Raw genomic sequence first — 22,395 nt, 5'->3', positions numbered from 1 at the left:
CCTACGCCTGACTTCTTCCTCCACTACACCCTGGGCGTTACAATTAGCTTACTATTCAGTGGAGTGGCTGTGTGATCCCAAGTCTAAGTTTAAGGGTCTCTTTTCCTAGTTTAAAACTATAAACATTCAACATTGGCCATGCTGTCAATGAAGCATGATTTGTGCGGCACTAAAAACAACTGTTAACTTTCATCCAACTCCAAATTGTATATCGGGAACTCGGGCTTCTTTTTGGAGCTATGTCCTGAAAATCACTGACGTCATCATGATTCAACTTTTTTTATTTTGAGTTCCCAGTTGTCTTGAAAGCACTATAAATACAGAGAATGCCAAACTTTGATGACTAAGTTTGATTACAAAATTTGCCCATGAAGGACCGCCGTGCCACCTTCCAGTAGCTATATTGACTACGTCTGTCCTAGCTCGCTCATTAATGTCTTAATTTATATGACAGATTGCCTCTTATCTGCTTGTGGTCCCCCTTATGCCATAGTTTGTACATCTCAATTGTCAGTAGAAACCACACGTTTAAGCAAGTCAGCCATACCAGCTATGTTTTTTTAAATGTCAGTAAATGAGGCTGAATGAACTGTTTCGCTGCCAGACAAGTCTCCGCTGATAGCCAGGTGTAACAGTGGTAAGGTGTTGCGACAACTTTATGGAGGCCCTAACAGTTTGTGGGCACAGTTTGTCACAGTTATAGTGCTATAATGTATTGTTTAGTGTTGTGTTGTGTAGGGGCTTTGCTGGCATGCATCCCACTTTTTTTTTTTATCCCACCAAGATTGACATGCTAAAATAACCACTGGTAAATCAAGATACCAGTAAGTTGTTGGAATTGTTTAACTTGTGAAATCTGAAATATAAACCTAAAACCTGTTCATATTGCACGTGTAGTTACCAGTAGCTTGCTAACGCTAGCCAGTCAATGTTATGAAGGCAGTGTTTGTTTTTATTTTGATCAACTGTCATAGAGGCTCTCTTACTTAATAGCCAACAAGATCATTTTGTTAGCTAGATCCTATTAATGCAATTTAAGATGCATTGCCTCATCATCAGGAACCATGCAGTTCGGCAGCAGAAGAAATGAACTGATTGGCAACTCTCAGACCGAGCAGCTGTATGGACATTGTCTTCAGTTCTATGGTCAGCCTCCCATCAAAAACATTCCTATCTCCGAGTTTCAGACCTTCGCTGTGGAAAGGCTGAAACGTAAGTTGTCTAGCTAGCTTCAGTTACTTACTGCTGGTTTAAACGTGTATTGTTACTGACTGTATACGTAACATTTGTCTGATAGTCACCTTTGTATGCATAACATTACAACCAAGGTAAAGACAGTTTCATGTTGGATATTCAATGGATATTCGCATTTTCAAACCTCAATATCTTCCAAACCACTTGAGCTACAGACTCCAAAATAAGTGTCACGATGTTGGAAAAATTGAGCACAACATAGCACAGGTCTTATTTTCACGATTTGATTTGCTTTGCAAAGTTAATAAACATGTGGAAATGTGAGCAGCATTTTGTTTTGTTGAATTAGTTAGAGAGTGTAAACACAGAAAAAACTTTTTTTACATTCAAATTTCAATAGCTCCTTGGTCATGTGACCTACTGACCTCAAACAAGGTTCAGAATGTACACTCAGTGGGCCTACACATTGCACATGGTCCATTTTCATCTCACACAAATCGAAACAGGCTCTGTGCACCTGGTAATTCGAAACAGGCTCTGTGCACCTGGTAATTCGAAACAGGCTCTGTGCACCTGATAATTCGAAACAGGCTCTGTGCACCTGGTAACCCGAAACAGGCTCTGTGCACTTGGTAACCCAAAACAGGCTCTGTGCACCTGGTAATTCGAAACAGGCTCTGTGCACCTGGTGACCTGAAACAGGCTCTGTGCTCCTGGTGACCCGCCCACTTTTTTCTACTCACAGACTAAGTCCGCTCTCCAACCTCCATGGCCTGAGTGCTGCCCCAGCCCCCGAGTCCGGCCGCCCCTGCTTGGACTCAGAGTGCCCCCCGCTTTGATGGAAACCTCCTTGTGCACCTGGTAACCTGAAATAAGCTCTGTGCACCTGGTGACCCGCCCGCTTTTATCCGCTCAGAGACTAAATCCCCAACCCAACCTGCCCCCAGCCCCTGAGTCCGGCCGCCCCTGTTCGGACTCTGAGTCCCCCCCCCCCCCCACTTTGGGGGAAGTCTCTTCGCGCACCTGGTGACCTTTTGACTTCCACAGCGAGTCCCAACCTGACTCACAGTCCCACCAGAGGATGGGCCTGGGAGGATGGGTGACCACCTAGCCCCCTACCTATCCAGAGCCCAATGTCTTATGCCTTCTACCCACCTGCCTGGGCTCTCTCACACTGTGTCTGGCCTCTGGCCCCTGGCCATTCTCCGCGCACCTGGTAACCCGTAGGTAAAGAAGGAGGATGGTGGAGGAAGACGCCTTCTGTCCTCGACAAAAGCTTGGATCGAGGGCTGACTTTCAATAGATCGCAGCGAGTGAGCTGCTCTGCTACGCATGAAACCCTGACCCAGAATCAGTTTGTCTACAAGTGATTTAGCACCAGCTTCCCCACAAACATACGGTTCGCATCAGGAGAGAGGCAACAATTCATCCGGCCACACCCCAACCCCGCCACAAATGGTTCTACTCACCTGCCAAAAGAGGCAGGCTATCCCGGGCCAACCAAAGAGCCACGGCGCTACGGTATCGTTACGATTAGGGGGGATTCTGACTTAGAGGCGTTCAGTCATTATCCCACAGATGGTTGCTTCACACCATTGGCTCCTCAGCCAAGCACATACACCAACTGTCTGAACCTGCGGTTCCTCTCGTACTGAGCAGGATTACTATTGCAACAACACATCATCAGTAGGGTAAAACTAACCTGTCTCATGACGGTCTAAACCCAGCTCAAGTTCCCTATTAGTGGGTGAACAATCCAAAGCTTGGTGATTTCTGCTTCACAATGCTAGGAAGAGCCGACATCAAAGGATCAAAAAGCGACGTCGCTATGAACGCTTGGCCGCCACAAGCCAGTTATCATTGTGGTAACTTTTCGGACACCTCCTGCTTAAAGCCAAAATTTCAGTAGGATCGTGAGGCCCTGCTTTCATGGTCTGTATTCATACAGAAAATCAAGATCAAGCGAGCTTTTGCCCTTCTGCTCCACTGGAAGTTTCTGTCCTCCAGAAGTTCGCCTTAGGACACCTGCGTTACCGTTTGACAGGTGTACCGCCACAGTCAAAATCCGCACCTGCCACTGTCCCCGGAGCGGGGGGCACGAAAAAACGAAAAACGAGAAGAGTAGTGGTATTTCACGGTGGCCGAGGCCTCCCACTTATTCTACACCTCTCATGTCTCTTCACAGTGCCAGACTAGAGTCAAGCTTTAATAAATAATATAAAAAACATGTTAGATGACAATGGACAAACTGAAGGGTGTGAAATATAGAAGGGTAGTCAGTGGACACTCTGAACCTTCTTTGAGTCCAGTAGGTCACATGACCAAAAGAGCTATTGAAATTAGAATGTTTACAAAGTTAATGTAAAATCGTGTGAGATGAAAATGGACAAACTAAAGGGTGTGCAATGTGTAGGCCCACTGAGTGTACATGATGAACATTGTTTGAGGTCAGTAGGTCACATGACCAAGGAGCTATTGAAATTAGAATGTTTACAAAGTTAATGTAAAATTGTGTGAGATGAAAATGGACAAACTAAAGTTTGTGCAATGTGTAGGCCCACTGAGTGTACATGATGAACATTGTTTGAGGTCAGTAGGTCACATGACCAAGGAGCTATAGAATTCTAAAGTTGACAAAATTCATGTAAAATCGTGTGAGATTTGTGTAAAATATAGAAGGGTAGTCAGTGGACATTCTGCACCTTGTTTGAGGTCAGTAGGTCACATAAGGAGATATTGAAATTAGAAACATTGAAAAACATTGAAAACTCATAAAATTGTGTGAGGTGAAAATTGACAAACTAAAGGGTGTGCAATGTTTAGGCCCACAGTGTTCATTCTGAACCTTGTTTGAAGTCAGTAGGTCACATGTCCAAGGAGCTATTAACATTTACATTAAAAACAAAATGGTGCAAAATGTAAATCGACAAAAACAAAGTGTGTGGAATGTGTGTCTATGCCATTGGGTTAGCTAAAACCCGTTTTAAAAGTTTTAGGAGTTATGGTTAATTAAAGAGCTATTGAAATTTGAAAAATGAGATTTGTCACTATGTTGACGGTCTCTAAGGAAAGGAAAACTACAGGCGAATATCCGTTTAATATCCAACCTGAATTTGTATTTACCTTGGTAACATACCATGGGTCGAAAACCATTGATTGAGCTATGTGAAAACATTTGAACAATATACCAAGAAACTGGATGCAGAGTTCTCAAATTTGAACTTTCCTTACAAAATAGAGGCTGTGAGTACAAAATGGAGATCAATATAATTCAAATCGAAACATTAAGAATTCCATAATAAGTACCCAAAGAAGACATTCATATTGTGTATTGACTTAAATCGTTCATCAAATGAAAATTGACAACACTGGTGAATTGCTGGTGGTAAGTAATAGCTTCATATTGTAATGGTTTCTTTTGAGACGTTGAGATTCTTTATTTTAAAGCCCGCTAAACATGACATGAAGCTTCAAATTGGGCCCAGTGAATATGAGAAGCGATGAAAGGACCACATCTCCCACTTCGTTCTCCGGCTTGCATACCGCCAAATGCAACGGACAGCCTTTTCATTAAACATGTCCCTTTCTCCAAATAGGTTTGTACCAAATTATTAGTGACAGAATAACAATTATCTTAGGGGCCGATTCTGACCTCGAAATTAAGCATGAGAATGGCATGATATTCACCCACTATTTGTTTGGGGTGGAGATCTAATAAATGAAGGTGTGGCAGAGCTGTATCCTGACCCTGACTTAATTTCTTGATAATTCCACCACCTTTAAGCGTGAGCAAACCAGGAATAAGGTCTAGCGAACCTACCGGTTCCAAGTAGAAAAAGCATCTACTTATTTTTGTTCCAATAGAAATAACACCACTCTCTTTGCACTGTAATTTACAACTTGATAAGAGCTAGGTAAATGAGTCATCTGTTTGGATAAGGGAATTGTAAATATAAATGACACTTGTTTTACATCTATTTTACCTTATCGGCTGAGACAAATGTGTAACCAGTCATATGGCAGCAAACTGAAGCATATCTTTCACACATGAGTGTTTATGAAATGCTGTGCCATTATGTAGAATTGAAATTGTACAGGCTTTTAACTTGCAGTGATGGGAACTCTAACATCTTAGTTATAGGCTACCCCGACTTTCTGTATGCTATTTCTATCTTGTTATTAGCCACTATCAGTATCGATCGTCAGTAGGCAGAGTAACTACACATATTCAGCTGCCAATTTACTATTGGGTCCCTTCAGTTGGTATAGCCTACAATACTATTCAATATTACTACTTAATTTGCTTCCTCTATAAATTCAGTCATGGCAGTGTGGTTGTTGCTGAGGATTATTACTAACACTTGATAATATATATAAAAAGACGTGTAGGCTAATTAAATCCTTATGGAGGGGAGCGTAGGCCAAGCTGTAACAATTTGAACACAATACTTGACCGTGACCCTGGTTAGTGCAGGCAAAAGACGGAGGGTATAGCCAGCCTACTATTGTACACCCTTCTCCCTATTTTAATTATATGTACACTAATCTTCCAACATTACCATGGGTTGAAGAATTGATTTTATTTGATTTGATGTGTCAATGTGTCAATTTTCAGGATGAATCAAACCACAATTTTCTTTCTACGTGCGGATCTTCTTCAGGTCTTTCATTGATCCTTAAAACTCGGAACCCTTCTCTTACTATATTCTATTGTCGTCAAAATTCTAACTTAAAGGTACACCGTATTTAAAGGGATGACTTAATTAAGTTAAATGTTCTGAAAACACTATTGTATGAAAACTCCACGAGAAAATATGTTGTCCAGCAAGTTGGAGGGTTTTCAGCGGGTTGAATTAAATTTATTAAGAGCGTACATTTAGCCACACCTGCAGAGCGCGTTACGCGACTGAATAAGGTCTGAATACCAAATACTGAGAAGTGCGTACGAAAGCCATACATTCCTATGTCGGAATCGGGCCCTTATTTAGAAATTGAACAAACAATGTTATTTTTAAAAAATCTTATGGAGAACATCTCAGACGGTGGTTTATCCAGCAAGAGATTTACCTTTTCAGTTATCGTTTCAATGACCTGCTTTCCAAATGCAAATACTATTTTCTACATCGCAATAATCTTCAGTATGAAAGGGTGAGTCTTTATATTGTTGTTGGGAGGGAAATACACATTTTACTCGCAAATGTGAGCAAAACACCTCTGACACCAATAAAATGACGGGAATTGGCATAACCAAGCAATTGGTTCATTCATTGGTGGGATATCGGTGCGCTTGTGCAAAATTTACTTGATTTGTATTCAAAAACATTTAAAAAGTAACAGGTGTAAACTTTTCTAAGTGTACATTCTCAGTAAATCGGGGTATATATTCATTAGTCCAATATAAACTCTGGATTTCGCTTGGAGTAAACAGTTTCTGAAGCAAAACGTTTTGCAACAGAATCCGAATAATGAAAACACCCCTGGTCATGACGCTGTTTGGACATTCTATATTTATGGTATTGTTTCAGATCTGCCAGCAGATGGTGCTGTCAGCTCGCAATAGTATACCTGTCTGAAAATTTCTGCTGTGAGGGTGGTTGTTTTTGCAAAGGGTCTGTTTGATGTGTAATCTCATTATTTTACTTCAAAGTTGCATTTCATAAGATTTGTTGCAGCTAATTGCGATAAATTAATACTTGTAAAAGATAAATCAATTGAACTTGAATGGGATGAATTTACACTAGTGTATAGAACATTTTCCTTTTCGTTTTTTTGACAGGACCATTGAGTGAACACTGTTTTTAGTAATGCAATAAGGCAACGAGGGAGGTGACCTCCACCCACCCCAATTACTCTTGGCGGTTAGTTGTCAACTAAAATAGATTTTTGCACTGTGAAAGGCCAGGAGAAGATGTTGATCACCTGCATGCCCAGAAGGAGATAGGTAAAACATTTTCCCAAACAGTCCCTGGGATTTGAGTGGCAGGTGGTGAAGCGTTTGTTATGGCCGCAGGTTCTACATAGCTGGCAGCCGTTCTTTGTTAAAACGGTTATGACTTGGAGCTGGGCGGCAGGGTTCTAACTGTCTACCCTTAAGGTTAACTGTGTTTACCTCTAATTAGTGTTAACACCTGATGTTCTGTGATTTATAAAGGCTCTGATGCATTCCGGGTCTTCAGTGTAAGATATCCCACAATGGTCAAAACTGACTGAACCCGGGAGGGACTAATGAGTATGACCCAGCTCTTCACAATCACTCACCTTACCATGTGTTTACACCTTACTTTATTGATTTAGACACATACCAGTCAGATAGGTCATCGACAGACCGGGGACACCTACCCGTCAGACAGTGTGCCCCTAGTCTGTCGATGATCTACAATGTCTTTCATTTGTTTAGGCCTAAGAGGACACGATTGATGGGCAAGTGTACTGTACAGTCTTCATCTCACTTCTGCGAATGCCACAACATTAAATTTTTAGCGATACAGTCAAGTGTCTGTGTCTTTCTGTCCCCTTTCCAAGATGCATTGGATCTGGTGAGAACCAGGAAGGTGTACCTGAAGGGTGGTTATGTCTACATCCCTCACAAGGACATTGTCACCATCGGTCTCAACGACTTCCCAATAAGACTGTCCTAAGCATTCGCGGTAGGGAGATTTTTATAGACCTCAGTTTTCTTTTTTTAATGCCAAATAATGGGAAACCGTATGAAAGAACTACTACATGGCATGTAACCTGTATGTAATGTGAGGACTATGACATGTAACCTGTATGTAATGTGAGGACTATGGCATGTAACCTGTATGTAATGTGAGGACTATGGCATGGGTTTAAACGTGTTCACATTACATCATTCCCAGCCTGACACAAATTGTTCCTATAGGACTTCATGGAGGTAACTTCATATTATCCTTCATACTAGTAAGGCCATATTTACTGGTGGCTATTCCTTCTCTGCAGGTGGAGGGCTCTAACAATGATACCAAAATCAATAGGAATAACGCAGTAAATTAAACTGTGCATGTGTAGGTCTCACAATGCCGTTATCACACTAGCTCACAGGGAAAAAGGGATCTCAAATGTGTGGATATCTACCAAAGCCCTGTGTTATGGAGCACATTGAAATGCCAATGCCTTCTCTGAATAGTAGAACATGAGTCTGAACAAAAGCTTTGGTTCAGTAAATATAAGCAGTTTATGAATGAAATGCATATTTAACATAGTATATTAGAAGATAATGGTCGGCGTGCTTTGGTTAAATGACCATTCATGCGTTTAGCTGTTATGTTGTAAGACAGGCCATATCAAACTAGCACGTCTTTGGAAAGCACCAGCATTAAAGCCCCCAGCCCTGACGAGAAAACTATGAATTCCATTGTCAAGGTCCATTGGTCAGACAGTCCGATCAGTCATACATACTTAAACAAGGCAATCTAAGATGTCTGCAGCTCATTGTCATTTGCCTGCAATGGAGTAATTACGTGCATGGATGTCAGTGAGCAATGAGTGGGATGTCTGATGAAATGATGGTGTGTATGTTGGGATGAGGTGGTTGTGTGAGAGATTGGAAGGCAGGGGGACTGGATTGCTTTTTCAGGCCGTTGACGGGAGTAGGTGGGAAAGATGATGGTTTCTTGAGGCCCGGCTGAGAACGGATGACAACGTACACTTGTGTAGGAGTTATAGGTCATTCCTGCAAGCCTCCATCCTCCCCCTCCACGGACCAGGCTGAGATTAAAACCAGGCTGGGATTAGAGAGATGTTCCAAGGTTGGCACTTTGAGAAAGCAGAAGCACTGTGTTATAGGCTAGATAGCAAGGCTTTTCTCTCAAAGATTGGCCTAGGCCTCTTTGTTGGAGCCCCATTCTCCTTGGACTATATCATTACAGAATTGTTTATTGTGCTCCTTGTGTAGGCTACAGGTATAGTAGGACCTATTTGGCCATTTGGACGTTTCCCTTGGAAAAAAAGATTTGCTGTTGCGGTAATATGAATATGCCCCAGAGACTTCTGTGAGAGATGATTTATTAAATGGGAAAGTGACATGATTACCTACACCAACATGTGTTGATCTGAGCTCTGGCGATATACAACACTTTATGTACGGCTATCTGGAGCTGAGAAATATTAACACCTGTCAAATGTGTTACCAGTAAGCTTCTTTGCTTTACGATACATCATGCAGTACTTATGTAGGTTGGGCTGTTGTAATTAAAGACAGTCAGTGCTTAGAGCGGGTCTTTAGATACTGTCAAATATATACACTACCGTTCAAAAGCTTAGACATTTCCTTGTTTTTGAAAGAAAAACACTTTTTTTTGTCCATTAAAATAACATCAAATTGATCAGAAATACAGTGTGGACATTGTTAATGTTGTAAATGACTATTGTAGTTGGAAACGGATTCATTTCTAATGGAATATCTACATAGGGGTAAAGAGGCCCATTATCAGCAACCGTCACTCCTGTGTTCAAATGGCACGTTGTGTTAGCTAATCCAAGTTTATCATTTTAAAAGGCTAATTGATCATTAAACCCTTTTGCAATTATGTTAGCACAGCTGAAAACTGTTGTACTGATTAAAGAATCAATAAAACTGACCTTCTTTAGACTAGTTGAGTTTCTGGAGAATCAGCGTTTGTGGGTTCGATTACAGGCTCAACATGGCCAGAAACAAAGAACTTGATTCTGAAATGAAGGCTATTCTATGTGAGAAATTGCCAAGAAACTGAATATCTCGTACAACGCTGTGTACTACTCCCTTCAAAGAACAGCGCAAACTGGCTCTAACCAGAATAGAAAGAGGAGTGGGAGGCCCCAGTGCACAACTGGGCAAGAGGACAAGTACATTAGATGGACTAGTTTGAGAAACAGACGCCTCAAGTCTTCAACTGGCAGCTTCATTAAATAGTACCCACAAAACACGTCTCAACGGCAACAGTGAAGAGGCGACTCCGGGATGCTGGCCTTCTAGGCAGAGCTCCTCTGTCCAGTGTCTGTGTTCTTGTGCCCATCTTAATCTTTTCTTTTTATTGGCCAGCCTGAGATATGGCTTTTTCTTTGCAACTCTGCCTAGAAGGCCAGCATCCCGTAGTCGCCTTTACACTGTTGACGTTGTGACTGGTGTGATGGTTGATGATAATGGGCCTCTGTACACCTATGTAGATATTCCGTTTCCAGCTACAATACAGTAGCTTGCGAAAGTAGTCATCCCCCTTGGCATTTTTACTATTTTGTTGCCTTACAACCTGGAATTAAAATGTTTTTTTTTCTGGGTTTGTATCATTTGATTTTCACAACATGCCTACCACTTTGAAGATGCAAAATATTATTTTGTGAAATAAACAGGAAGTAAGACAAAAAAAACTGAACTTGAGCGTGCTTAACTATTCACCCCCGCAAATCAATACTTTTTAGAGCCACCTTTTGCAGCAATTACAGCTGCAAGTCTCTTGGGGTATGTCTCTATAAGCTTGGCACATCTAGCCACTGGGATTTTTGCCCATGCCCATGATTTTTGCCCAAGCTCTAGCTCCTTCAAGTTGGATGGGTTCCACTGGTGTACTGCAATCTTTAAGTCATACAACATATTCTCAATTGGATTGAGGTCTGGGCTTTGACTAGGCCATTCCAAGACATTTAAATGTTTCCCCTTAAACCACTTGAATGTTGCTTTAGCAGTATGCTTAGGGTTGTTTGCCTTGCTGAAGATGAACATCCGTCCCAGTCTCAAATCTCTGGAAGACTGAAATAGTTTTCCTTCAAGAATTTCCCTGTATTTGTCGCCATACATTTCCTTCAATTCTGACCAGTTTCCCAGTCCCTGCCGATGGAAAAACATCCCCACAGCATGATTTTGTCACCACTATGCTTCACTGTGAGGATGGGGATCTCAGGGTGATGAGGTGTTGGGTTTGCACCAGACATAGCGTTTTCCTTGATGACCAAAAAGCTCAATTTTAAGTCTCATCTCACCAGAGTACCTTCTTCCATATGTTTGGGGAGTCTCCCACATGCCTTTTGGTGAACACCAAATATGTTTGCTTATTTTTTTCTTTAAGCAATGGCTTTTTTTCTGGCCACACTTCTGTGAAGCCCAGCTCTGTGGAGTGCACTGCTTGAAGTGGTCCTATGGACAGATACTCCCATCTCCGCTGTGGAGCTTTGCAGCTCCTTCAGGGTTATCTTTGGTCTCTTTGTTGCCTCTGATTAATGCCCTCCTTGCCTGGTCCATGCTTTTTGGTGGGCAGCCCTCTCTTGGCAGGTTTGTTGTGGTGCCATATTCTTTCCATTTTTTAGTAATAGATTTAATGGTGCTCCGTGGGATGTTAAAAGTTGGTTTGGGATGAGTTGGACTGCAGAGTGAAGGAAAATAATCCAACAAGTGCTCAGCATATGTGGGAACTCCTTCAAGACTGTTGGAAAAGCATTCCAGGTGAAGCATGTTGAGAGTGCCAATCGTGTGCAAAGCTGTCATCAAGGCAAAGGGTGGCTACGTATATATTGATTTGTTTAACACTTTTTTTTGGTTACTACATGTTCCATATGTGTTATTTCATAGTTTTGATGTCTTTTATTCTACAATGTAAAAATAAAGAAGAAACCCTGGAATGAGTAGGTGTGTCCAAACTTTTGACTAGTACTGTATATAGAATAATATTATAGGAAGGTGTTCTTAATGTTTGTTATACTCAGTATGTATGACAAGTGCATTCGGAAAGTATTCAGACCCGTTGACTTTTTCTACATTTTATTATGTTAGTATTACTCTGAAATTGTTTTTTTTTTAAAGAATCCACATCAATCTACACAAAAAATTACCCAATCATGACAAAGCATTTTTGCAAACGTATTAAAAACAAACTGAAATGTCACATTTACGTAAGTGGTCAGACCATTTAATCAGAACTTTGCTGAAGCATCTTTGGCAGCGATGACAGCCTTGATTCTTCTTGGGTATGACGCTACAATCTTGGCACACCTGTATTTGGGGAGTTTCTCCCATTTTTGTCTGCAGATCCTTTCAAGCTCTGTCAGGTTGGATGGGGAGCGTCGCTGCACAGTTATTTTTAGGTCTCTCCAGAGATGTTAGATTAGCTTCAAGTCCGGGCTCTGGCTGGGCCACTCAAGGACATTCAGAGACTTGTCCCGTAGCCATGCCTGCGTTGCCTTGGCTGTGTGCTTAGGGTCGTTGTCTTATTGGAAGGTGAACCTTTGCCCCTGTGTGAGAACCTGTTCCAGAGCGCCCAGGACTTCACCAAGGATCTCTCTGTACTTTGCTCCGTTCATCTTTTCCTCGATCCTGACTAGTTTACCAGTCCCTGCCACTGAAAAACATCCCCAGAGAATCTTGTTTCTCATGGTCTGGGAGTCCTTTAGGCACCTTTTGGCAAACTCATAGTGGGCTGTCATGTGCCTTTTTTTCTGAGGAGTGGCTTCCGTCTGGCCACTCCACCATAAAGGCCTGATTGGTGGAGTGCTGCAGAGATGGGTGTTCTTTCTGGAAGGTTCTCCTATCTCCAAAGACAAACTCTGGAGCTCTGGTAGAGTGACCATCAGGTTCTTGTTCACCTCCCTGACCAAGGCCCTTCTCCCCTAATTGCTCAGTTTGGCCAGGCAGACAGCTCTAGGAAGAGTCTTGGTGGTTTCCAACTTCTTCCATTTAAGAATGATGGAGGCCATTTTGTTCTTGTGGACCTTCAATGTTGCAGACATGTTTTGGTACCCTTCTCCAGATCTATGATTCAACACAATCCTGTCTCGGAGCTCTACGGACAATTCCTTTGACCTCATGGCTTGGTTTTTGCTCTGACATGTACTGTCAACTGTGGGACCTTATATAAACAGGTGTGTGTCTTTCCAAATCATGTCCAATCAATTTAATTTACCACAAGTGGCCTCCAATCCAGTTGTAAAAACATCTCAAGGATGATCAATGGAAACAGGAGTCTCATAGCAAAGGGTCTGAATACTTATGTAAATAAGGAATTTCTGATATTTTATTTTAAATACATTTGCAAACATTTCTAAAAAACAGTTTTTGCGTTGTCATTCTGGGGTATTGTGTGTAGAAAGATGAGGAAAACTATTTATTTAATCCATTTTAGAATAAGGCTGTAACAGGTAACAAAATGTGGAAAAAGTCAAGGGGTCTGAATACTTTCAGTATGTGTGTGTGTGTGTGTGTGTGTATGTAAAAACAAATACTGAGCTATATTGTATGCTCAAATAAAGATTGTTATGATACAATTGCTCAGAGAAAGAGCTTTTGTTTAACAAATAATAAAATACAATGTGTTTTGTTTATGAGACTATGCTTTTATTTTGGAATCCACAGCCCCTTATGAAACCTCCCCTGGTTTATTGGCATGGGACCAACATCATGAAGGGACTTCATGCCAGAGCACCAAGCAGCTATCATGTCACGCCGTAGAGACATTTTACAATAGTTATCCCAATAACTTGTTCTCCTACAGTTTTGGTTCTGTCTGAGATTTGGTAATTCTGTTGTGAATATTCTCTTCAGACCCATGATAACAATGAGCGTCAGTATTGACAATAAATAAAAGAAAGATGAGTGGTTCTACAATCCTTAACTCATGACCTTTGGTAATTGGGTTTTGTGAATCAGTCCTCCTCTTACTTTGTGTAGTATAGTTTGTGCTGTATGGTTTCATGGAGTATGTGGGTGTACCCAAGTGAAGTGGTCTGTGAAGTGTGAAGGCAGTCCTGTATGGACTGATGGCGGGCCTGCTGTAAGGTCTGACGAGGCGGTTCTACTTTGGAGAATGGAGTGGGAAAGTACACTGGGGTTGCACACATGTTACGTGTCTCTGTGTGAAACATGGCACACGTTTATCTGGACTAATTTATTGAATTTATTTCTATTCAACATACAAGTAGATTGCATCTTGGTTTTAAAGGTTGGTTAGATTAAGGCTACATGACCAATTTTCCTTTCCAAGTTAGACAAGTTTGTCTCGCTATTACTACTTTCCTATTCTTGGCTTGCGTTATTTATGTTTTCTATTTATGTACTCTGTACCATACCTCTCTCTATGTAATAGGGCGGTCCCCGACAAAAACATTCTTGGTCGACCAAGTCGTCTGTGATTACGACCAAACAGTTGGTCAAAATTTTACAACTTGTATTTTTCTATGTATAGACACATCCTATGTGTTAATCAACTACATATATACACTGAGCTTGTCTGATTTTTAAAATTTATTTTTTAAGCAAACTGATGAAATAATTAAGACAAACGACTAGAGGGATTTCAAACCGCTACTGATTTAATTGTGCCGGGCCTGGCTTAGACATCACTTTTCAGTCAGAAATGGCTGAGAGAGACAGCAAGGGACTGTGTGACTAGCACCTGTTGTCTTTTTATATTTAAACTCTGCAAATAAAGAAACGTCCTCTCACTGTCAACTGCGTTTATTTTCAGCAAACTTAACATGTGTAAATATTTGTATGAACATAACAAGATTCAACAACTGAGACATAAACTGAACAAGTTCCACAGACATGTGACTAACATAAATGGAATAATGTGTCCCTGAAAAAAGGGGGGGGTCAAAATCAAAAGTAACAGTCAGTATCTGGTGTGGCCACCAGCTGCATTAAGTACTGCAGTGCCTCTCCTCATGAACTGCATCAGATTTGCCAGTTATTGCTGTGAGATGTTACCCCACTCTTCCACTAAGGCACCTGCAAGTTCCCGGACATTTCTGGGGGGAATGGCCCTAGTTCTCACCCTCTGATCCAAAAGGTCCCAGACGTGCTCAATGGGATTGAGATCCTGGCTTTTTGCTGGCTATGGCAGAACACTGACATTCCTGTATTGCAGGAAATCACACACAGAATAAGCAGTATGGCTGGTGGCATTGTCATGCTGGAGGGTCATGTCAGGATGAGCCTGCAGGAAGGGGAGGAGGATGTCTTCATGAGGGAGGAGGATGTCTTCCCTGTAACGCACAGCATTGAGATTGCCTGCAATGACAACAAGCTCAGTCTGATGATGCTGTGACACACCGCCCCAGATCATGACGGACCCTCCACCTCCAAATCGATCCCGCTCCAGAGTACAGGCCTCGGTGTAACGCTCATTCCTTCGATGATAAATGCGAATCCGACCATCACCCCCGGTGAGACAAAACCGCGACACGTCAGTGAAGAGCACTTTTTGCCAGTCCTGTCTGGTCCAGCGATGGTGGGTTTGTGCCCATAGGCGACGTTGTTGTCGGTGATGTCTGGTGAGGACCTGCCTTACAACAGGCCTACAAGCTCTGTCCAGCCTCTCTCAGCCTATTGCAGACAGTTTGAGCACTGATGGAGGGACTGTACATTCCTGGTGTAATTCGGGCAGTTGTTGTTTCCATCCTGTACCTGTCCTGCAGGTGTGATGTTCGAATGTACCGATCCTGTGCAGGTGTTGTTACACTTGGTCTGCCACTGCGAGGATGATCAGCTGTCCGTCCTGTCTCCTTGTAGCGCTGTCTTGGGTGTCTCACAGTATGGACATTGCAATTTATTGCCCTGGCCACATCTGCAGTCCTCATGCGTCCTTGCAGCATGCCTAAGGCATGTTCAGGCAGATGAGCAGGGACCCTGGGCATCTTTCTTTTAGTTTTTTTCATTATCAGTAGAAAGACCTCTTTTAGTGTCCTAAGTTTTCATAACTGTGACCTTTAATAGCCTACCATCTGTAAGCTGTTAGTGTCTTAACGACCGTTCCACAGGTGCATGTTTATTAATTGTTTATGGTTCATTGAACAAGCATGGGAAATATTGTTTAAACCCTTTACAATGAAGATCTGTGAAGTTATTTGGATTTTTACTAATTATCTTTGAAAGACAGGGTCCTGAAAAATGGACGTTTCTTTTTTTGCTGAGCACCTGTTGTCTCAGACATTACTGACTGAAAAGTTATTTTAATAAAAACATTCCCTATTCCCTCAACCCTCGTTCTTTTTACGTGACATATGTATGCATCGCATGCACATGACCAATAGGGCCTGACCTATAGAATATCACAATCACATCAATAAAACACCGTAACACAAGTGACAGCAAAATGGATGCAGAGGACATGACAAACTGGAAACGGGGGAATGTTTACTGGTTACACAGAAGGTAAAGGGGAAGTCAGATGTGTGGAATAAATGTGACTAGTTGTGGAAAATACTGGAGATCAAGAAAGAGAAGGTATGGCGCAAGCACTGCATGCATATAATGTGTGCTGTTCTATTACAATATAATTATTCTGATCGTTTGGAACAATGCAAACAACACTAAATAAATTAAGCAGACAAGAGTAACTTTTTTTTTGTTCTTTTTTTGATGTTGTAAAGCCTTTATTACAGCAAAGACTAAAAACAGTTGCATTCATTCGTGAATGAACAGTCTAGGCCTGTTTATCGTTAACGCTAATTATTCAATGGTTGCTTTTTTATTTTAAATCTAAAATGCTTGATTGCATTTCACATCATGAATGTCTTGTATGCTGTGTGACAGCATGAATGAATGAATGAAATCAATGTAGAAATATATCCCAATATAGAAATATAGGCCTAAGTTAGGGTATTAAGACTAAAAAGGATGTGCTCTTAGTCCTACAGCTCGATGGTGGTTACACAAGGTTTCTATACTAAGCCCACTAATGACATTACTTATTATTATAGTGATGATCATCATAATAATAACAACAATAAAGAAATCTTGGAAAAGGGACGGTTATTATTGTAAATATAATTTTTCGGACAGTTTGGAACAGTGTAAACGACACTATATAAATAAAAAAATAATGCCAGAGAGGCTGGTATAACACAAAAGAAGTCTACAGCCTATTACAGCATAGCAAAGATTTAAAGGTTAGATTTCGTGAAATTGTTGTGTGAGGCTTGGTGCTCACGGAATCAGTAGGCTGTTAAACTAACACTCAAACAGGCAACAAAAGCAGGATCTGTCTTATTTCTGTAGTATGTGTGTGTGTGTATGTATGTGTGTGTATGTATGTGTGTGTATGTATATATATGGATGATTTATAAAGCCAGGCACAATTAAGTTAGGCTATTGATTATTGACCCAATTAAGTTGGTTTCTTCACTCACTTTTCTTAGACAATTAAGGCAAGTGCTGTTGTCTCGTCTCCTAACTCTGCTGCTGCCTCCGCCACATTGTTCTCAACACCAATATGCTGCTTAGCGTCGCTATTATGCACATAGCTAGGAAAAGGCACCAATTCAATAGCGCACTGTGTTTCAGAACCACGGTCACCGACCGCTATCCAACGTGGGAGAAAGCACGTTTGTTATCATATAATTTGTATTTGTGTTGCAGCATTGTTCTTACATAATGTAACCATATACAATTTCAGTAGCACACGTCTTAGAGTGATGGCCTGTGCCATCCCAACGGCATCCACAATGGATCAGTCCACTCAGACAGGCGGGAATCTTGTACACCATGAATATGTTTGTATTTATTATTATTTAGCTTGCTACGGTTCGACTAAATGCATTTCAGTTGACCAACAGCCGACCAAACAATCCACCAGTCGACTAAATGTGCTCAGCCCTACTATCTAACTAGATTGGGCTATTGCAGTATTAGGCCTAAATCACGAACCACTACACAGAAGGTCTTGGCAAGATGGTTGGAATCTGTATAATTATTATTATATATTTAATTTAACCTTTATTAAAAAATGGACCAGGCAAGTCAGTTAAGAACACATTCTTAATTACAATGACGGCCTAGGAACAGTGAGTTAACTGCCTTGTTCTGCCCCTGAACAACATACTTTTACCTTGTCAGCTCGGGGATTTGATCTAGCAACCTTGCGGTTACTGGCACAACGATCTGACCACTAGGCTACCTGCCGCCCCAGGCAGGCAAGTCACTTAAGAACAAATTCTTATTTACAATGACGGCCAAACCCAGACGATGCTGGGCCAATTGTGCGCTGCCTTATGGGACTCCCAATCACGGCCGGATTCTAACCAGGGACTGTAGTGACGCCTCTTGCACTGAGATGCAGTGACTTATACCGATGCACCACTCAGAAGCACTTGAACTTATTGCCAGCAGCGCCAGCAGCATACCACCTTGCATCCCACTGCTGGCTTGCTTATGAAGCGAAGCAGGGTTGGTCCCGGTCAGTCCCTGGATGGGAAACCAAATGCTGCTTGAAGTGGTGTTGGAGGGCCAGTAAGAGGCACCCTTTCCTTTGGTCTAAACAAACATCCCAATGCCCCAGGGCAGTGATTGGGGACATTGCTCTGTGTAGGGTGCTGTCTTTCTGATGGGACGTTAAACGGGTGTCCTGACTCTGTGGTCACTAAAGATCCCATGACACTTATCGTAAGAGTAGGGGTGCTAACCCCGGTGTCCAGGCTTAATTCTCAATCTGGTCTTCATACTGTATCATCATGGCCACCTAATCCTCCCCAGTTTACAATTGACTCATTCCTCTCCCCTGTAACTATTCCCCAGGTTGTTGCTGTAAATGAGTGTGTTTTCAGTCAACTTACCTGATAAAATGAGAGTTAAATAAAAAGTGTTTGTATGCCATCTGGCTCATATATATGTACATGCTTCAGTATACCCTTCACATTTCTCTTCAGATGTGCCATCATTGCACACAATATTTTTTCTTAACTGACTTGCCTAGTTAAATAAAGGTTAAATACAAATGTGCAGCATGACATTTTTTCCCTGTGGCTTATCCTCAATGAGATCTCACACCGTCTCTGGTGTTATTAGAGCCCAATGTCTCTGGTCTTATTAGAGCCCAATGTCTCTGGTCTTATTAGAGCCCAAGGGGCCGTTTCCACTGGGAGTGACCATAAAAAGCCTATTGTAAGGAGTGTCCTGGTGTCATTTGATCTAGGGGATTATTCATGCAGAGACACGACACGGCCATTACTGTCTCCTTCCTCTCTAGTGGAGGAGAACAGAGGAGCTTGAGGCTGCTGCCATTGTGTGAAGTAACAAAAGCTGCCAAATCTGTCAAACAGAGGACCTGAGGTTTCATCTGGGAGAGGAACCTTTAGTTTGTGTGGGAATTACGTTACATGTTCCCAACTGTATTTTTTAGATAGAGCTTCTACAGTACTCAACACATGGTCCTTTACACACTATCAGATCACACCATCCAATTTAAAGTGTAGACTATGGAGTATGGCATCTGCTGTTGAATACAAGCAACAAATGTTCTAAAAATGTCAATTTACAAATTAAGAAGGAAACGGTAAATTAACTATTTAAATGATTACTGTAAATTGTGTTAAGTTTTACATTTAACTGTGCATTGCAGCTGCAGCAAGTGTTCGCTTAGTTGGACATGTAGCTACCTCCTCATTATTATGCAAACGTTTAGATACGATGTGTGACTAAGTATATGACATGGTGGGTTCTGTGGTGGTAATCTGTGGTAATTCAAGGTACAGTTTTATGACCTCTAAAATTCGAAATAGAAACTCCGTCATAGTAGACAATGTGGCAGAGGATTTAACTGCTGCTATTGCTCATCTGCCTGAACATAACCAGGGATATTAAAATGCGCGCATGATATGCAAAATAATAATACATCTCATGGCTTTGGGAACAGAAAGTACTTTGTCCTGAAATTGCCCACCCAAAGCCTGATTAATTAAAAAGCTCAAAGTCTGGAAACAGTACTTAAAGTTTTCATCCAAAGTCAATCATCAGACAAAGTAGTGGCTGAGGTTTCGCTCAATTAGGATTTGCTGAGAGATTCAAAGGAAGTCGCTCTGTGTTCATTACTCAAAGGTTTTAGCTAGATGCAGTGCTGTTCAATGTCGGTCCTGGAGGGAAAGAAATGCTTCTAGTTTTCATCCTCCCCCTCCAATAAAGCCAAAATTGCACAGAGACGCAGTCAACATTTGCATGCGAGAGTGTCAATTCACATTACACTACGTAGTGTATACCAACTTAATTGTCATGAGAATACATAATAAACAGTTGTATTTGTTATGTTCGCTTTGTATCCCTTGGGAATTATTGTTGTGTTCCTTTTGACTCACTTTATGTCCTACGGGAGCCACCATACCGGCCTAAACAGCTTTGTTAGTTTACGAATGTGAGGAGGGTTGTAGCTAGTACACTCAAGCTGTATATAAAGAATTTAGCTAGTCTCGTTCGTCTACATAACAGGTATCTTGATATCAGAGTTCTTCGAGTCCCAGCCGTAGCCTACTTACATGATGACCAGACCGCACGCATGTTGATTTTGTCCCCCCACACCAGACGTGATCAGGACACGCAGGTTGAAATATCAAAACAAACTCTGAGCCAACTATATTCATTTGGGGACAGGTCGAAAAGCATTAAACATTTATGGCAATTTATCTAGCTAGCTTACTGTTGCTATCTAATTTTGTCCTGGGATATAAACATTGAGTTGTTATTTTACCTGAAATGCACAAGGTCCTCTACTCCACCAATTAGTCCGCAGATAAAAGGGTAAAAGTTTGTTTTCTAGTAATCTCTCCTCCTCCAGGCTTCTCCTTCTTCTTTGGACTTTATATGGCAGTTGGCAACCAACTTTAAGTTGCATTACCACTACCGACTGGACTGGAGTGTGGACCTCAGTTCATCTTTCAATCACCCACGTGGATATATGCTCCTAAAAACGAATGGGTAGATGGTAGAGGTGGGACTTGCGGCGCGTGAAGCGTCACAAATAGTACCAAGTTCTACTTTAGCGCCTGGCTATGCAGAAGTGCGCAAGTAGTGTGAGTGCAATGATTGAATAACATGTGTAGCATGTTAGGCTGCGTAGCATGTTAGGCTATATGCCTATGATCGAAATCAACACCTGGACTACTGTTCAGTCGTGTAGTCAGGTGCCACAAAGAGGGACTTAGCAAATAAAAAAATTCCTCCGAACTTGGCAGCACGGCTGGCCCTTAAATGTATACGAAGAGCTAACAATGATATGCATGTCAATCTCTCATGGCTCAAAGTGGAGGAGAGATTGGCTTCATTACTACTTGTTTTAGTAAGAAGTGTTGACAAGCTGAATGCAACTAAGTGTTTGTTTTCACAGCTCGTACATCCATAATACCCCACAAGACATGCCACTAGAGGTCTCTTCACAGTCCCCAAGTTCAGAACAGACTATGGGAGGCACACAGTACTACATAGAGCCATGACTACATGTAACTCTATTCCACATAAAGTAACTGATGCAAACAGTAGAATCAGATTGAAAACAAATGAAGATAAAAATACACCTTATGGAACCGCGTGGGCTGTGAAGAGACACACAACCAGGTACAAACACACATGCGGGCGCTATAACATACGCACTCTACACACACATACATGGTTGTATGGTATTGTTGTGGATATGTAGTGTTGTATGATGTACTGTTTTATCTTTTGTTTTGAGTGTAATGTAAGTATCTTGGTGTGTTTGGACACCAGGAAGAGTAGCTGATGACTGATAAACCTTAGCTTATAGCCCAATACATTTTAAACTACATCTTTACTCTACTTAGCATAGGAAAGATCGTAAAAATTCTTCTAATTCCTTTTCTACAAATGACCCACGCAATCTGCTTATTGTACCAGCATTGCTCCGCATAGACTTGCTCTCTAATTTGACGCGCTATGACACTGTTGACGCTTGCGGCCCATCTGTTTTCGCAAGTTCACTCCTGTGCATTCTAATTCCAGCATGTACACAAAACACTTAGGTGACTAATTCAGACCTGGGGCACCAGCTGAGTGCAATTAACTACCAGGTAGAAACAAAAACCAGAAATGTTTTGGTCCTCCAGGACCTGAATTGAACAGCCCTGATAGGACTAGGTCTCTCTCTTCCCAAACTGTAGTGCCCTCAAACTCAACTTTGGACCTCCAAAGCTAGTTCCACTTGTTTTTTTCCCTTTCTTTTCAATTGTTTTAGGGACTGATGTAGACCTGGGACACCAGGTGGGTGCAATTCATTATCAGGTAGAACAGAAAACCAGCAGGCTCCGGACCTCATAGGGTCAGAGTTGAACACCCCTGCTGTAGTGTAAACCTCTTTCTAAAATAAGACTTTATGAATCTGCCTAGTCTGTTAATTAAGGAGGCCTATGCCATATTTAAAGGTGCCTTTTGGTAGATGGCAAACCAGTATTTGCCTCTACCAGCCTCCATGTTACGCAAGCCTCGTTTGCATTCCT

General features: G+C 41.7%; 2 pseudogenes; both read left to right on the top strand.

The window, feature by feature from the left end:
• Nucleotides 1-1,064: 1,064 nt before the first annotated feature.
• LOC139377165 (DNA primase large subunit-like) lies at nt 1,065-7,375 on the top strand (annotated as a pseudogene).
• A 235-nt stretch (nt 7,376-7,610) lies between these two features.
• LOC139377163 (DNA primase large subunit-like) overlaps nt 7,611-22,395 on the top strand; it is an 84,538-nt pseudogene continuing 69,753 nt past the window's right edge.

This window comes from Oncorhynchus clarkii, chromosome 20, assembly GCF_045791955.1.
Source record: "Oncorhynchus clarkii lewisi isolate Uvic-CL-2024 chromosome 20, UVic_Ocla_1.0, whole genome shotgun sequence".
Taxonomy (NCBI): Eukaryota; Metazoa; Chordata; class Actinopteri; order Salmoniformes; family Salmonidae; genus Oncorhynchus; species Oncorhynchus clarkii.
The sequence above is the reverse complement of the archived record's forward strand: the minus strand, read 5'-3'. Positions and strand labels throughout refer to the sequence as shown.